Source organism: Halichoerus grypus, chromosome 14, assembly GCF_964656455.1.
Source record: "Halichoerus grypus chromosome 14, mHalGry1.hap1.1, whole genome shotgun sequence".
NCBI lineage: Eukaryota > Metazoa > Chordata > Mammalia > Carnivora > Phocidae > Halichoerus > Halichoerus grypus.
In genome coordinates this window covers 29,699,253-29,716,585 of record NC_135725.1, presented here as the reverse complement: position 1 = coordinate 29,716,585, position 17,333 = coordinate 29,699,253, and the positions used below count along the sequence as shown (strand labels likewise).

Below are 17,333 nucleotides of genomic sequence, written 5' to 3'. Positions count from 1 at the left end.
AATATGGAATAACATTGTCAAACTATGCTATTAATACATACCATGGAATACTATGCAGTGAATAAAAAAAATAAAATGAAGCTGAATGTGTGGCATGGAGAAATCTCTAGGACATATTTTTCTAAGTGAAAAAGCAAATTACAAAGCAATAGGAACAGCTTAATCTCAGTGAGGTTTTTAAGAAAAGCCATAAAATATACTGTGCATTTTTATAAGTGCATTTTTATATGCACATGTATACAAGTGCATTTTAAGGAGTTTGGAAAGATAGTACTAAACTGATAACAAAGGTTATGTCTGAGGATGAACATAGGAACTGAATTTAAAAGAAGCCATTGGGTTTTGATATTGGGAAATCATTGATGACTTTTGAAGATCAAATCTCATGGAAGTTGTGAGACCAGAAACAATAGTGAAGAAGTAAAAGAATGGAGGAAGTTGGAAAGGGGAATTGAGCATAGAAAGAAGCAACACACAAAGTTCCAGAAAGAATGGAATAGAAATGTACAATGAATGCAAGGCACAGAAAGGAATGGTATGGTGGTGTGGATGAGCTCAGGAGACCAGCCAGTGATGTCTGGAGCCAGAGGGACTTGTGAACTACACTGCAGCCAGATTTCATGATGAATTTGGGGAGTATTTTGGGCTCAGAGGTTGGCTGTGTGTTGGAATGTTACTGATTGGAGTTGGGGGGAATGGCAAGAAGTCTTCAGTTGACTTCATCTTGTTGTTAAAGAAAATTAGTGGGCTTTTGCCACATCTACTGTGAGAATGAAGACCATTCTCAGCAATCAGACTGTTGACATTCCAGAAAATGTCATTGACCTCACTTTGAAGGGATGCACTAGTATTGTGAAGGGCCCCAGAGGAACCCTATGAAGGGACTTCAATGACATCAGTGTGGAACTCAGTCTCCTGGGAAAGAAAAAGAAGAGGTTCAGAATTGACAAGTGGTAGGGAAATAGAATGAACTGATTACTGTTCACACCATCTGTAGTCATGTACAGAACATGGTCAAGGGCTGGGCTTCTGGTTCAAGATGTGGTCTGTGAATGCTCACTTCCCCATCAACGTTGTTATTCAGGAGAATGGTTCTCTTGTTGAAATCCAAAAATTCCTGGGTGAAAAATATATCCTCAGGGTTCAGATGAGGCCAGGCATTGCTTGTTCAGTATTTCGAGCCCAGAAAGAGGAGTTAATTCTTGAAGGAAATGACATTAAACTTGTATCAAATTCAGCTGCTTTTATTCAGCAAGCCACAACAGTTAAAAATAAGGATACCAGAAAATTTTGGATGGTGTCTGTTTCTCTTGGATTTCCTGGGAGATAGCAGTGTCTTTTGTTCTAATGAGGTGACTTGGTAGGCTCCTGGATGGGGGCTGGTCACAAGAAAGATCAAGCCATGATAAGGAGCTTGGAATTTTCAGCTCCACTCCTCATTCTCTAGGGAGAGGGGAGGGGCTGGAAATGGAGTAAAAGATTGATCATGCCTATGTGATGAAGCCTCCATAAAAATTCCAGTGGGGTTTGGGGTGCCTCCAGGTTGGTGGGCATGTGAAGGTGCTAGGAGAGTAGTGTACCTGGAGAAGGCATGGAAGCTCTGTGCCCCTTCCCATATACACGTCTACACATCTCTGAATGTTCATCTGTATGCTTTATCATATCCTTTTATAATAAATTGGTAAACGGTAAGCAAACTGTTTTCCTAAGTTCTGTGAGCTGCTCTAGCAACTTAACTGAACCTGAGGAAGGGCTCACAAGAACCTCTGATTTATAGCTGATCAGTCAAAAACATGGGTTAAAACCCGGGCTTGATGTTGGCATCTTTAGTGGGGGGCAGTCTTGTAGGCCCTTAACTTGTGGGATCTGATGCTACCTCTATGTAGAGAGTGTCAGAATTGTTTTAAATTGTAGAACACTCAGCTGGTGCCGTGGAATTGCTTGGTTTGGGGGAAAAACCGTATCTAGTGTCAGAAGTGTTATTAGTGTGTAGTAGTGTGACAGTAAAGGAGAAACTCAGAAGTGAGTTTTTCCCACTCAGGTCGCAACAAAAAAAGAACTTCCACAACTCAACAACAAAAAGCCAAAATAATCCAATTAAAAATGGGCAGAGGACCTGAATAGACATTTTCCCAAAGAAGACATACAGATGGCCAACAGGTACATGAAAAGGTGCTTAACATCATTAATCATCAGGAAAATGCAAACCAAAACCACAGTGAGATATCACCTCACATCTGTTAGAATGGCTATTATCAAAGAGACAAGAAATAACAAGTGTTGTCAAGGATGTAAAGAAAGAGGAACCCTCCTGCACTGTTGGTGGGAATGTACATTGATACAGTCACTGGGGATAACAGTATAGATGTTCCTCCAAAAGTTAGAAGATCCACCAATTCCACTTCTGGTTATTTATCTGAAGAAAATGAGAACACTATCTTGAAAAAATATCTGCAGGGGCACCTGGGTGGTTCAGTCGTTAAGCGTCTGCCTTCGGCTCAGGTCATGGTCCCAGGGTCCTGGGATCGAGCCCCGCATCGGGCTCCCTGCTCAGCGGGAAGCCTGCTTCTCCCTCTCCCACTCCTCCTGTTTGTGTTCCCTCTCTCGCTGTCTCTCTCTCTCTGTCAAATAAATAAATAAAATCTTAAAAGAAAAAAGAAAAATATCTGCATCTTCATGTTCACTGCAGCATTATTTACAATAACCAAGACACGGAAACAACCTAATTGTCCATTGATGGATCAATGGATAAAGAAGATGTGCTATATGTATGCAATAGAACATTATTCAGTCATAAAAAAAGAAGGAAATCTTGCCATTTGTGACAACATGGATGGATATTGAGGGCATTATGCTAAGTGAAATAAGTCAGGCAAAGACAAATACTGCATGATCTCACATGTGAAATCTAAGACAAAAACAAAAACAAAAAAATCCCCCAAAACCCCCCCAAAACAAAACAAAACAAAATCCAAGTTCATAGAAACAGAGAACAGATTGGTGGTTGCCAGAGAAGGAGGTAGAGGATAGGTGAAATGGGTGAAGGTGGTCAAAATGTAAACACTTCCAGACAATTTTTTAAAATCTTACTGCTATGAATATGTCATCCCACTGCCTTCTGGTTTCCATGGTTTCTGATGAAGTCATGGAGATGTAATGTACGGCATGGTGACTATAGTTAATAATACTGTTTTGCATATTTAAAAGTTGCTAGGAAAGTAGTCTTAAAAGTTCTCATCACAAGAAAAAATTTGTAACTATGTATGGTGACAGATAATAGACTTATTGTGGTGATCATTTTGCAATATATAGAAATATATGTATACCTGAAACTAATATAATGTTATATGTTAATTATATCTCAATAAAAAAAGAGATGGGAAGAATATATTACAAATCACACATCTGATAATGGACTTGTATACAGGATACATAAAGAACACTCAAAACTAAATAATAAGAAAACTAATGACAAATTGGGCAAAAGATGTGAAGACACTTCACCAAAGAAGATCTATGGATCAAATTAGCACTTGAAAAGATGCCCAACATCATCAGTCATTAAGAAAATACAAATTAAAATCACAATGGGATACCATTATACATGCAGTATAATGGCCAACAAAAATGAAAAGGACTGACTATATACCAGGATGGCAAGATCGTGGAGAAACCACAACTCTAATAAACTGATGGTGGGAATGTAAAATTATGTAACTACATTGGAAAACTGCTCGGCAGTAGACAATTTTTTAAAAATCTTACTGCTATGAATATGTCATCCCACTGCCTTCTGGTTTCCATGGTTTCTGATGAGAAATCAGCCATTGATATTATTGAGGATCACATGTACATGATGATTTGCTTCTCTTGCTATTTTCAAGATTCTTTTTTTTCATTTTTGGAGAATTTTATTAAAAATTTTTAATTTGAATATAGTTGACACACGATGTACAACATAGTGATTCAACTTCTCTATATGTTATGCTATTCTCACCACAAATGTAGCTACCATCTCTTACATGATCCTATTAAAATATCACTGACCATACTCCCTATGATGTGCCATTTATTCCTGTGACTTATTCATTCCATAACTGGAAGCTTGTATCTCCCATCCCCTTCACTTCATCCATTTTGCCTATACCCCAAACCCCTTCTCTCTGGCAACCATCAGTTTGTTCTCTGTATTTATAGGTTTAATTCTGTTTTCCATTTGTGTGTTTATTCATTTGTTTTGTTCTTTTTATATTCCACATATGAGTGAAATCATATGACATTTGTCTTCTCAGTCTGATTTATTTTGCTTAGCATAATACTCTCTATGTCTATCCATGCTATCCCAAATGGCAAGCTCTCATTCTTTTCTTATGGCTGTGTAATATTCTATTGTATATGCATACCAATCTTTATTCTCCATTCATCTATCAATGGACACTTAAGTTGCTTCCATATCTTGGCTATTGGAAATAATGCTGCAATGAACATAGAGGTGCATACATCTTTTCAAATTAGTGTTTTCATTTTCTCTGAGTAAATACCCAACAGTGAAATTATTGGATCATATTGTATTTCTCTATTTAATTTTTTGATGGATCTCCATATTGTCTCCACGATGGCTGTACCAATTTACATTCCCACCAAGAGCACACAAGGGTTCCTTTTTCTCCACATCTTTGCCAACATTTTTTATTTCTTGTCTTTCTTATTTTAGCCATTCTGATAGTGTGAGGAGATATCTCATTGTAATTTTGATTTGCATTTCCCTGATGACTATTCTTTTTATTTTTTAAAAAGATTTTATTTATTTATTTGGGAGAGAGAATGAGACAGAGAGGGAGAGCATGAGAGGGGGGAGGATCAGAGGGAGAAGCAGACTCCCTGCTGAGCAGGGAGTCCGATGCGGGACTCGATCCTGGGACTCCAGGATCATGACCTGAGCCGAAGGCAGTCGCTTAACCAACTGAGCCACCCAGGCGCCCCTTCCCTGATGACTATTGATGTGTCTATTGGCCATCTATATGTCTTCTTTGGAAAAATGTCTAGTCAGGTTTTCTGCCTATTTTTAAAAATTGGATTGTTTGGGTTTTTTCATGTTGAGTTGTATAAATTCTTTATATATTTTGGATATTAACCCCTTATCAAATATATCATTTGCAAATATCTTCTTCCATTCAGTAGGTTGCCTTTTTGTTTTGTTGATAGTTTCCTTCACTGTGCAAAAGCTTTTATTTTAATGTAGTCCCACTTGTTTATTTTTGCTTTTGTTTCCCTTATGTGAGGAGACATATTTATTTTATTTTATTTTATTTTATTTTATTTTATTTTATTTTAAGATTTTATTTATTTATTTGAGAGAGAGAGAGTGAGAGAGAGCATGAATGGGGAGAGGGTCAGAGGGAGAACCCGATGTGGGACTCGATCCCAGGACTCTGGGATCATGACCTGAGTTGAAGGCAGTCGCTTAACCAACTGAGCCACCCAGGCACCCCCTGAGGAGACATATTTAGAAAAATGTTTCTATGGCTGAAGTCAGAGGAATTACTGCCTGTGTTCTACACTTTTTAACTGAAGTATAGTTAACATTCAGTGTTATATTAGTTTCAGGTATACAATACAGTGATTTAGCAATTCTATACATTACTCAGTGCTCATCACGATAAATGTACTCTTAATCCCCTTCACCTATTCTTCTTTACCCCTTCTTCTCTGGCAACCACCAGTTTGTTTTCTGTATTTAAGAGTCTGTTTTTTTTGTCTCTTGCTTTGTTTGTTTTGTTCCTTAAATTCCACATATGAGGGAAATCATATAGTATTTGTCTTTCTCTGACTGACTTATTTCACTAAGCATTATACCCTCTTCGTCTATCCATGTTGTTACAAATGGCAAAATTTCATTCTTATTATGGCTGAGTAATATTCCATTTTACATATATACCACATCTTCTTTGTTCATTCATTTATTGATGGACACTTGGATTGCTTTTATATCTTGGCTATTGTAAATAATTTTGCAATAAACATAGGAGGGCATATATCTTTTCAAATTAGTGTTTTTGTTTTCTTTGGGTAAATAACCAGTAATGAAATTATTGGATTATACAGTAGTTCTTCTTTTAATTTTTTGAGGAAGCTCCATACTGTTTTCCACAATGGCTGTACCAGTTTACATTCCCAGCAACAGTGCATGAGGGTTCCTTTTTCTCCACATCAGTCCCAACACTTGTTATTTCTCGTCTTTTTTATTTTAGCCATTCTGACAGGGCTAAAGTGATAACTAATTGTGGTTTTAATTTGCATTTTCCTGATGATGAATGATGGTGAGCATCTTTTCATGTGTCTATTGGCCATCTGTATGTCTTCTTTGGGAAAATGTCTATTCAGGTTCTCTGCCCATTTTTAATTGGATTATTTGGCTTTTTGTTGTTGAGTTGTGTAAGTTCTTTATATAGGGATATTAGCCCCTTATTGGATATGCCATTTGTAAATATCTTCTCCCATTCAGTACGTTGTCTTTTTGTTTTGTTGATAGTTTCTTTCATTGTACAAAAGCTTTTTATTTTGAGGTAGTCCCAATAGTTTAATATTACTTTTGATTCCCTTGCCTTAGATGTCTAGAAAAATGTCTCTATAGCTGCCTATACGTTTTTCTAGGAATTTTATGGTTTCAGGTCTCACAGTTAGGTCTTTAATTTATTTCGAGGTTTTTTGTTTTGTTTTGTTTTTTGTAGTTTGTGTATTTTGGTGTGAGAAAGTGGTCCAGTTTTATTTTTTTGCAGGTAGCTGTCCAGTTTTCCCCACACCACTTATTGACTAGGCTGCCTTTTCCCCATTGTATATTCTTGCCTCCTTTGTCATAGATTAATTGACCATTAAGTATGGGTTTATTTCTAGGCTCTATTCTGTTCTATTGATCTATGTGTCTATTTTTTTGTGTCCATACCATACTGTTTTGATTATTACAGCTTTGTAGTATATCTTGAAATATGGAATTGTGATACCTCCGGCTTTGTTCTTCTTTCTCAAAATTGCTTTGAATATTCAGGGTCTTTTCTGGTCCCATACAAATTTTAGTATTATTTGTCCTAGTTCTGTGAAAAATGCTGTTGCTATTTTGATAGGGATTGCATTGAATCTGTAGATTGCTTTGGGTAGTGTGGATATTTTAACAATATTACTTCTTTCAATCCATGAACATGGAATATCTTTCCATTTGTTCGTGTAATCTTTAATTCCTTTATCAATATTTTATAGTTTTCAAAGTACAGATCTTTCACATCCTTGGTTAAGTTTATTCCTAGGTATTTTATTCTTTTGGTGAGATTGTAAATGGCATTGTTTTCTTAATTTCTCTGTTACTTCAAATTATTAGTGTACAGAAACACTACTGATTTATGGGTATTAATTTTATATCCTGGAGCTTTACTGAATTCATTTGTTACTTCTGCTTTTTGGTGAGTCATTAGAGTTTTTTGTGTATAATATTATTTCATCTGCAAATAGTAACATTTTAACTTTTTCCTTACCAATATGAATGGCTCTTATTTCTTCTTCTTCTTTGATTGCTGTGGCTAGGACTTCCAGTACTATGTTGAATAAAAGTGGTGAGAATAGATATGCTTGTCTTGTACCTGATCTTAGAGGGAAAGCTCTCAGTTTTTCACCATTAAGTATGATGTTAACTATGGATTTTTCACATATGGCCTTTATTATGTTGAGGTGTATTCCCTCTAAATTCACCTTGTTGAGAATTTTTATCATGAGTGGATGTTGAATTTTGTCGAATGCCTTTTCTGTATCTATTGAGATGATAATTTGATTTTTATCCTTTGTTTTGTTGATGTGCTATATATATCATGTTGACTGATTTGTGAATACTGAACTGTTCTTGCATCCCTGGTATAATTCCCAGTTGATCATGATGAATGATTCTTTTAATGTGTTGTTGAATGCAATTTGCTGATTATTGAGGACTATGTTCATCTATGTTCATCAGGGATATTGGCCTATAGCTTTCTTTTGTGTGTGTGTGGTGTCTTCATCTGGTTTTGGTATGAAGGCTATGCTGGCCTTGTAGAATGTATTTGGAAGCTTTTCTTCCTCTTCTGTTTTTTGGAATAGTTTGAAGAGAATAAGTATTAACTCTTCTCGAAATGTTTGGTAGAATTCACCTGTGAATCCATCTCGTCCTGGATTTTATTTTGTTGATAGTTAATTGATTGTTTTTAGATTTATTTATTTATTTAAGTAATCCTACATCCAATGTGGGGCTCAAACTCATGACCCCAAGATCGTGGAAAAGCATGCTTTTCTGACTGAGCCAGCCAGGTGCCCCAATAGTCAATCAATTATTGATTCAATTTTGTTACTGGTAATTGGTCTGTTCAGATTTTTTACTTATTCCTGATTCAGTTTTGGAAGATTGTATGTTTCTAGGAATCTATCCATTTCTTCTAGGTTGTCCAGTTTGTTGGCATATAATTTTTCATAGCAGTCTCATAATCCTTTGTAATACTGTGGTGTCACTTGTTACTTTTTCTTGCTCATTTCTGGTTTTATTTGGGTCCTTCCTCTTTTTTATTTCATGAGTCTGGCTAAGGCTAAGGGTTTATCAATTTTGTTTATCTTTTCAAAGAAAGAATTGTTTTTCTTTCTTTCTTTCTTTTTTCTTTCTTCCTTCCTTCTTTCTTCTCTTTCTTTCTTTCTTTCTCCTCTTTCTCCTCCTTTTTCTTCATCTCTATGTCATTATTTCTGCTCTGATCTGTATTTCCTTCTTTCTAATCACCAGGGGCTTTGTTTGTTCTTCTTTTTCAAATTTTTTGGGGGGTTTAGATTGTTTCTTTGAGCTTTTTCTTGTTTATTGAGATAGGCCTATATCACTGTATATTTCCCTCTTAGAACTGCTTTCACTGCATCCCAAAGATTTTGGACATTATGGTTTGTTTTCATTTGTCTCCATGTATTTTTTTTAATTTCTTCTTCATTTTCTTCATTGACCTATTGGTTGGTTAGTATCATGTTGTTTGGTCTCTACATGCTTGTGTTTCTTCCAGTTTTTTTCTTATGATTGATTTCTAGTTTCATATTGTGGTGGTTGGAAAAGATGCATGGTATGATTGCAATCCTCTTAAATTTATTGAGACTTGTTTTGTGGCCTAACATGTGATCTATTCTGGAGAATGTTCCATGTGCACTTAAAAAGAATGTGTATTCTGTTGTTTTTGGATGGAATGTTCTGTATATGTCCATCTGGTCTGTTATGTCCTGTTATGCCTATCTGGTCAAATATGTCATTCAAAGACATTGTTTTCTTATTGATTTTCTGTCTGGATGATCTATCTATTGATGTAAGTGCGATGTTAAAATCCCCTACTATTATTGTATTACCATTAATTTCTCTCTTCATGTTTGTTAATATTTGCTTTATGTATTTAGGTTCTCTGATGTTGGGTACGCTCAATGTAGATATTTACAATTGCTATCTCCTCTTGTTGGATTGATCCTTATATCATTATGTAATGTCGTTGTTTTAAAGTCTATTTTGTCTGCTATAAGTATTGTTACACTGGCTATTTCTTTGCTTCCATTTGCATGGTGAATGTTTTCTCATCCCTTCACTTTCAGTCTGCATGTATCTTTAGGTCTGAGGTGAGTCTCATGTAGGCAGTATGTATGTACATATGTATGTATATATGTATTTGACACTGGATGAAAGAGAACTTTTTATTACTTTTATGTAGAGAAAATTTAACAGCATATACTTAGCCCAGTATGGTGGCCAGTTCTTTAGCCTTTACCTTTTCCAACTTGGCAATGTGATCCACTGATTTTGGATCCAGGAGGTTGCCTCCCCAGTGACAGTGGATCTCATCATATCTGTCATTGTAATTGGTCTTGACAGATTTCACCAGCTTAGCCAGAGCTCCTTTGTCTTCCAAGTTAACCTGTGTGAAGGTAACAGTGATGAAGGTCTTCCTGTGGATCAGAGATCCCAGCCTGGCCTTCCCATTGATAATGCATAGGGAGCCCCCAATCTTACGACACAGGGCAGGCAGGAAGACAACTAGCTCAATGGATCCACATCATGAGCAAGCTGACACTTCTCATCATCCACTAGGGTGATGACAGTATTAATCCCAGGCTCAAGGACAGGCAGCCCCTCAGTGGGGACATCCCCTTCACCAGCAGCTTTCTTCTGAGTCCAGACCAACAATCTGCTTCTTCTCTTGCTTTGTACATATGTATGTATGTATGTATTTGACACTGGATGAAAGAGGACTTTTTATTACTTTTATGTAGAGAAAATTTAACAGCATATACTTAGTCCAGTATGACTGTATTTGTAGGACAGCTTAAGCAGTGAGTAGCTGTTTAGCAGTCCAAGGCCTGGGTGAACCGGTTAATTGTGGGAAGCAGTTTTAGATATTTATAGAGAATAGCCCTTTGCTGCTGCAGCTGGATGTAGTGGGACCATTTGACAAAGTGGGTGAGGTCCCTTTTGGGCTGGATGTCCTGTCTAATGCCAAAATTCTTGGACCTTTTCTCAAACGGGGATTGACCACCTTCTTGGCCTCTGGCTTCTTCACAATAGCGGGGGTTGGGGCCCTGTCTGCCCCAGCCTTCTTTCCTTTCAGCATCTTGGATGGCTAGAGGTAAGAGCTCTTGTAGGCAGCATTTAGATGGGTCTTGGTGGTTTTTTTTGTTTTGTTTTGTTTTGTTTATCTATTCAGTCACCCTATGTCTTTTGATTGGAGCATCTAGGCCATTTACATTTAAAGACATTATTGATAGATATATACTCATTGCCATTTTGTTAATTATTTTCTGGTTGTTTTTCTTTTAATTCTCTGTTCCTTTCTTCTTCTCTTACTCTCTCTTTTTTTTTTTTTTTTTAAGATTTTATTTATTTATTTGACAGAGAGAGACACAGTGAGAGAGGGAACACAAGCAGGGGGAGAGGGGGAGGGAGAAGCAGGCTTCCTGCGGAGCAGGGAGCCTGATGTGGGACTCGATCCCAGGACCCTGGGATCATGACCTGAGCCGAAGGCAAATGCTTAACGACTGAGCCATCCAGGTGCCCCTCTTTCTTTCTTTGTCATGAGTTTCTCTAGTGTTATGTTTGGCTTCCTTTCTCTTTATTTATTATAGGTTTTGGGTTTGTGGTTACCATGTGATTCATATATAACATCAAGACTCTTTGTCTTTGGCCTTTCACAGTGCAATTATAATATGTCTAGGAAAGGATCTATTTGATCTATAACTGACTGTGAATAATCAACTGAAATAACTATCTCTTGACCAGCCTTATTTGAGTTTCTTAACTGTAGTTCATTGAGTTTCTTGCATGTGCAATGTTTTTCAGTAAATTTGGTCATTCCTTCTTTAAATATTCTTTCTGCCCAGCTTTATATTCCTCTCTTTCTCGAACTCCCACTATGCATATGTCAGTATGCTTGGTGGTGTCTCACAGGTTTCTTAGGCTCTGTATTTTTCTTCATTTTTTTCGCTCTGTTTCTTAGACTGGATAATCTCAAATGACCTATCTCCAAGTTCATAGATTCTTTCTTCTGACAGTTCCTATCTAAATTTGAACTACTCTAGTAAATTTTTAATTTCAGTTATTGTAATTTTCAGCTCCAGAATTTCTATTTTGTTCCTTCTTGTAATTTCTATCTTTTTTTATTGACTACTTGATGAGACATTATTCTTATACTTTCCTTGTTCTTTAGACATGATATACTTTAGCTTTTTGAACATGTTTTAAATAGTTGATTTAAAATCTTTGTCTGGTAAGTCCGATATCTGCATCCTCAGGGACAGTATTTACTGATTATTTCCCCCCAATAAATGGGCCACATTTTCTTGTTTCTTTGCATGTCTTTTAAGTCTTGTTGAAAACTGGACATTTTAAATAGTATAATGTGGCAACTTTGAAAACCAGATCTCTCCAGAGCTTTGGTTGTTGCTACTTATTTTAGTTGTTGTTTGTGTGTGTGTTTAGTGAGTTTCCTGAATGAATGCTATAAAATCAGTATATTTTGTTGCATGTGTATGCTAAAGTCTCTGCTTTGTTAGCCTAGTGGTCAGCTAATAATTGGACAGAGATGTTCTTAGATGCCTGGAACCAATAAATCTATAGTCTTTACCAAGGAGACTCTTTGTGCATGTTGGTACACACTTCAGCTATATAGTTTACCACTCTGCCTTAGCCTTCACTTTCTGCTTATGAAGAACCTCAAGGTTAGCCAGAGGTGAGAACTTAAGGCCTTTTCAGGTCTTTCCTGACCAAATGCAAAGCTTCACGTATTTGTTTGACCTCCTGGATTCCAAAAAAAAAAAAATCAGAGCTTTTCAAAGTCCCAATGGATATCTCATTTTTCATCCTTTCCTTTCAAGCTTTTTGGATAGTGTACTGTTTGCCCCAACTGTTACATTAAACTTAATTGTTATCTGTCACCTCTGTCAGTCATAACATTAAAATATTGCCAGTAAATATTTTTGACAAACACTCCATTGGTGTTACTTTTTTGGTAGGTCCCACAAAGTATTAATACTAATATCTTGGGAAAATAAAATAATCACAATCTGTTGTTTCTATTTTTAAGAGCTTTTTAGAGAGGCTTTAAAAATCATCTTTATTGAACAAATAATCCACAAACATAAAGTAATTATATGTAGATCAATATTCTCTTTACCTCCCACCATTTCATTCTGATGCTTGAAAAACAATTCTTATGTCTTAGATAAAATTTGATTACTTGAAAACTGCCTAAAATAAACATAAAACATCGTTTTGCTTTTCTCAGTGTATCTCTCCATTTCGTTTTTATTTTTTTCATTCTGTATTTTATCACTGAAATACATTATCCTACCCACACCACCCCACAATAAAAATCTTACCTAGATTCCCCATCTTTCCCCTCAGCCCCCCAGCCAGCCCTGCACAAAGTGCTCCAGGATTCTCTGCCCATGGGCCATTTTGGAATGTGTCCCTTGGATAGCCCGTGGAAACCAGCTGGCACCTTTATGGAGAAAATGGAGAGGGGAGAGGGAGCCTCGAGCCTCAGGATGGACTTATTTGAAGGCCTTGGCCACTTGCTCGTGAGCCAGCTCCATCTCTTCATCATCTGGACTCTTCCCAAGCATAGGCAAGTTGCAAGTACCACGGAACACCTCCGGGATGGAGAATCCCCTGTACTTCTTTTTTTTTTTTGAAGATTTTATTTATTTGTTTGACAGAGAGAGACATAGCAAGAGAGGGAACACAAGCAGAAGGCAGAGGGAAAGGGAGAAGCAGAATCCCCACCGAGCAGGGAGCCCGATGTGGGGCTCGATCCCAGGATCTTGGGATCATAACCTGAGCTGAAGGCAGACGCCCAACAACTGAGCCACCCAGGCGCCCCGAATCCCCTGTACTTCTTACATACCACCTGTACTATGTGGAGCTTTGGCAACAGGTTGCAGTCAGTCAGAATGAGCTCATTGCCATCCAGAAACTTCCCCTGAGAGATGCCTTCATCTTCAGCACTGGTTTCACCCACTTCTTCTGGGAGGGGGGATGTCAAGTAATTGTCTAAAACTTTCCGGGCTTTCAGGAGCCCGTTCTTCACATTATCTTTGAGTGCCGGGTTTGAATTCTTGATGTAAGCAGAAAATTTGGCAAATATGTCCAGCCCAGCTGTGTGGGATTCAGGGTTCAGAGCTGCCAGCTTGGGGTACCTGGGAGGGCGCAGCACCGCCTCCGGAAACTCCTCAGTCTTGTTGGTGTCCATGTGCACTTCGGTGCCGGTGCCCTACAGCAGGAACGGGAGCTGCCCCCCGGGGCTCAGCTTCTGTACTGTCTCGGTCCACCTCTTGGTGTCAACAATGGTGACGTTGACGGTGACTCCCTTGAGCCAGAGTACCACGAACAGTCTCTGGGAGAAGGGGCAGTTCCCAATCTTGGCCCCATCCTGCCAGCCTTCGCGAACAATTCAACCTGAAGTTGTTCTTCAGCCATCGGTGCTACGGGGACCGGAAAGCGGCCCGCATTGGTGGAACTGGGAGGGGCCCGGGCCAGGGAAGGCGGGTCTCACCGGCCGGGATTCTCTCCCCCAGACGCAGGGCTGTTCCTTCAGCGCGGCCCAAGCCCCAGGAGACCCGCTCACGCGAGACTCGGCTTCCCCACCAGCCCAGCGGACCCCACACCACAACCCCTCCATTTCTTGTTTTTAAAGATTGCTTTTAAAATTTCAAAACTTCAAAATGTTAATAAACAACACCTTGTAGTTATCAGTGTATAGGTCTTTCACAAGTTTTGTCAAATTTAAGCCTAATGACTTCATATTACCTTTTTTTTAAAGATTTTTTTTTTTAAAAGATTTTATTTATTTATTTGACAGAGAGAGACACAGCGAGAGAGGGAACACAAGCAGGGGGAGTGGGAGAGGGAGAAGCAGGCTTCCCGCTGAGCAGGGAGCCCGATGCGGGACTCCATCCCAGGACCCTGGGATCATGACCTGAGCCAAAGGCAGTCGCTTAACCGACTGAGCCACCCAGGTGCCCCCCCCCCTTTTTTTTGAAAGAGAGAGAGACACAGCGAGAGAGGGAACACAAGCAGGGGGAGTGGGAGAGGGAGAAGCAGGCTTCCTGTGGAGCAGGGAGCCCGATGGGGGGTTCGATCTCAGGACCCTGAGATGACCTGAGCCGAAGGCAGACGCTTAACGCCTGAGCCACCCAGGCGCCCCTGACTTCATATTTCTGATGCTGTTATAAATAGTATTCTTTATAGATTTTAATTTTTAGAACAGTTTTACATTTACTGGAAAAGTAAGCAGTTAGTACAGAGAGTTCCCAAATATTGCCTGCACACAATTCTCCCTATTATTAACACCTTATGATATGTTATGATATGTTTGTTACAATTAATAAACTAGTATTGCTGCATTATTATTGACTAAAATATATAGTTTATTCAGATTTCCTTAGTTTTTATATAATGTCCTTTTCTTTCCAGGATTCTACCCGGAATACTACATTACACTCAATTGTTACATCAGGGAAACTTGGCTCTTCTTGGCTGTGACAGTTTCTCAGATTTTCCTTGTTTTTGTTTGTTTGTTTATGACTGTGACATTTTTGAGGAATTCTGGAGATATATTATAGGATGTCCTTCTGTTGGAATTTGTCTGATACTTTTCCCATGGTTAGAATAGGGATATGGACTTGTAGGAGGAAGATCACAGAGGCAAAATACCATTTTCATCACATCATCAGGATACATACTATCAACATGGTTTATTACTGTTGATATTTCCCTTTACCCCCTGGCTGGAGTAGTGTTTGTCATGTTTCTCCAGTGTAAAGTTACTCTTTGATTCCTCCCTTCTCATACTGTATTCTTATTTGGAATTCTTCTGCATGGGAGATTTGTCTCTTCTCCCCCATTATTAATTTAATCAATCATTTATTTGTATAATATGGACACATGGATATTTATTTTATACTATATGTTACAATCCTATACTATATTTTGTTGTTCAAATCACTTCAGTTTTGACAATTGAAAGCTCTTTCCATTTACTCTTCTGTCCCTTTGACATACTCATATCAATGTAGGGATTTTTTGTTTTTTGATTTATCTATTTTTTAACCACTTTTCTTACTTTCTGGCACTACAAGATGCTTCAGGCTCATCTTCAGTATTTCTTCGTATCAGCCATTTCTCCAAGGAAACGTGGTTCTCAATATTGACAATTTATATTAGAAGCCAAGATCTAAGAACTAGGTGTGAAAAATACTTATAAAAATGATATAAAAAGTAATGGTTAATGAGTAGTTTCTCGAATATAACATCAAAAGAACAAGTAAATTGACTTCATCAAAATTTAAAACTTTTGTGCATCAAAAGACACTATAAGGAGAGTGAAAGGATGCACAGAATGGGAGAAAATATTTGCCAGTCATATAGCTGAAGGGTCTAGTATTAAGAATATATAAAGAACTCTTACAACTCACCAACAGAAAGATAAACAACCCAATTAAAACTAGGCAAAGTATTTCAATAGACATTTCTTTCAAGAAGAAACACAAATAGGCAATAAGCACATAAAAAGATGGTTAATATTATTAATCATTAAGGAAGTACAAATGAAAACCACAATGAGATACCACATCACACCCACTAAAATGGCTATAATTTTTAAAGGAACATAATATGTGTGTTGGGAGGATGTGAAGAAATTGGAACTCTCATACGTTGTTAGTGGGAATGTAAAATGGTGTAGCCACTGAAGGGTAACCACTTGGCAATTCCTCAAAAAGTTAAATATAGAGTTACCATATGACCAGCAGTTCCACTGTTAGGTATCTACCCAAGAGAACCGAAAACATGTATAGACACAAAAACTTATATATGAATGTTCACAACAGCATTACTAATAATAGCCAAAGAGTAGAAACAACCCAAATATTCGTCAACTGATAAACTGATGAGCCTTAAAAACATGTTAAGTGAAAGAAGCCAGACACAGTAAGTCACATGTAATATGATTCCATTTATATGAAATACCCAGAATAGGCAAATCCATAGAGAAAATAGATTAGTGATTCCCAAGGGACTGGGGAAGAGAATTGGAAACTGTGGGGTTTCTTTTAGGGTGATGGAAATGTTCTGAACATAGGAGAGTGACACTGGTTGCACAACATTGTGAATCTATGAAAAATCCTGAATTGTATATTTTCAAAAATGGTTAAAATGTTAAATTTTATGTTGTGTGAATTTTATCTCAATAAAAAATAAATGATATAAATAATGTGATCATTAAAGGAAAATTAGAAAATAGAGATAAGCAAAAAAGAAGGAAATCAATATCCTAATTCCTTCCCCCCAGTACACAATCTTTCACATTGTCTTCTATGCATACATACATATACATCTAAATAAATGACATCACAGCTTATCATCTCTGGTTTGTCAGAGCAGATCCGGAGACAAGGATCTGAGTACAACAAGTTTATTTGGGAAGAGAGGAAACTACTGGCTGGAGGGTAGGGAAGTGAAACAAGGAAGGGAAAGCAGTCAGTAAAGTCTGCCTCTTCAAGCAAGCAAATGACCACTGTGGGCAACTGAAACTGAATCTCACTGGGGAAATGCTGGGAGCCCATGAAGATCATGCGCCTGAGACATCACACCCGAGAGGAGCTGAATATGTAAACACCAACTGTCTCCATTGTTGGAGAGGTGCTGGGAGGAGGCAGTGGTATTAGTCCCCCAGCACTTCGGATGTACTGCCCGGACATAAAAAGGGGATTCTAGGGTTGAGAGCAAATTCTCAGGTAAAGAGTTGCAGGTT

General features: G+C 37.9%; 2 pseudogenes; one reads left to right on the top strand and one right to left on the bottom strand.

The window, feature by feature from the left end:
* The first annotated feature begins 771 nt into the window (after positions 1-771).
* LOC118524524 (large ribosomal subunit protein uL6 pseudogene) lies at positions 772-11,528 on the top strand (annotated as a pseudogene).
* A 1,546-nt stretch (positions 11,529-13,074) lies between these two features.
* On the bottom strand, positions 13,075-13,999 carry LOC118524530 (chloride intracellular channel protein 1-like; annotated as a pseudogene).
* Between the last annotated feature and the right edge of the window lie 3,334 nt (positions 14,000-17,333).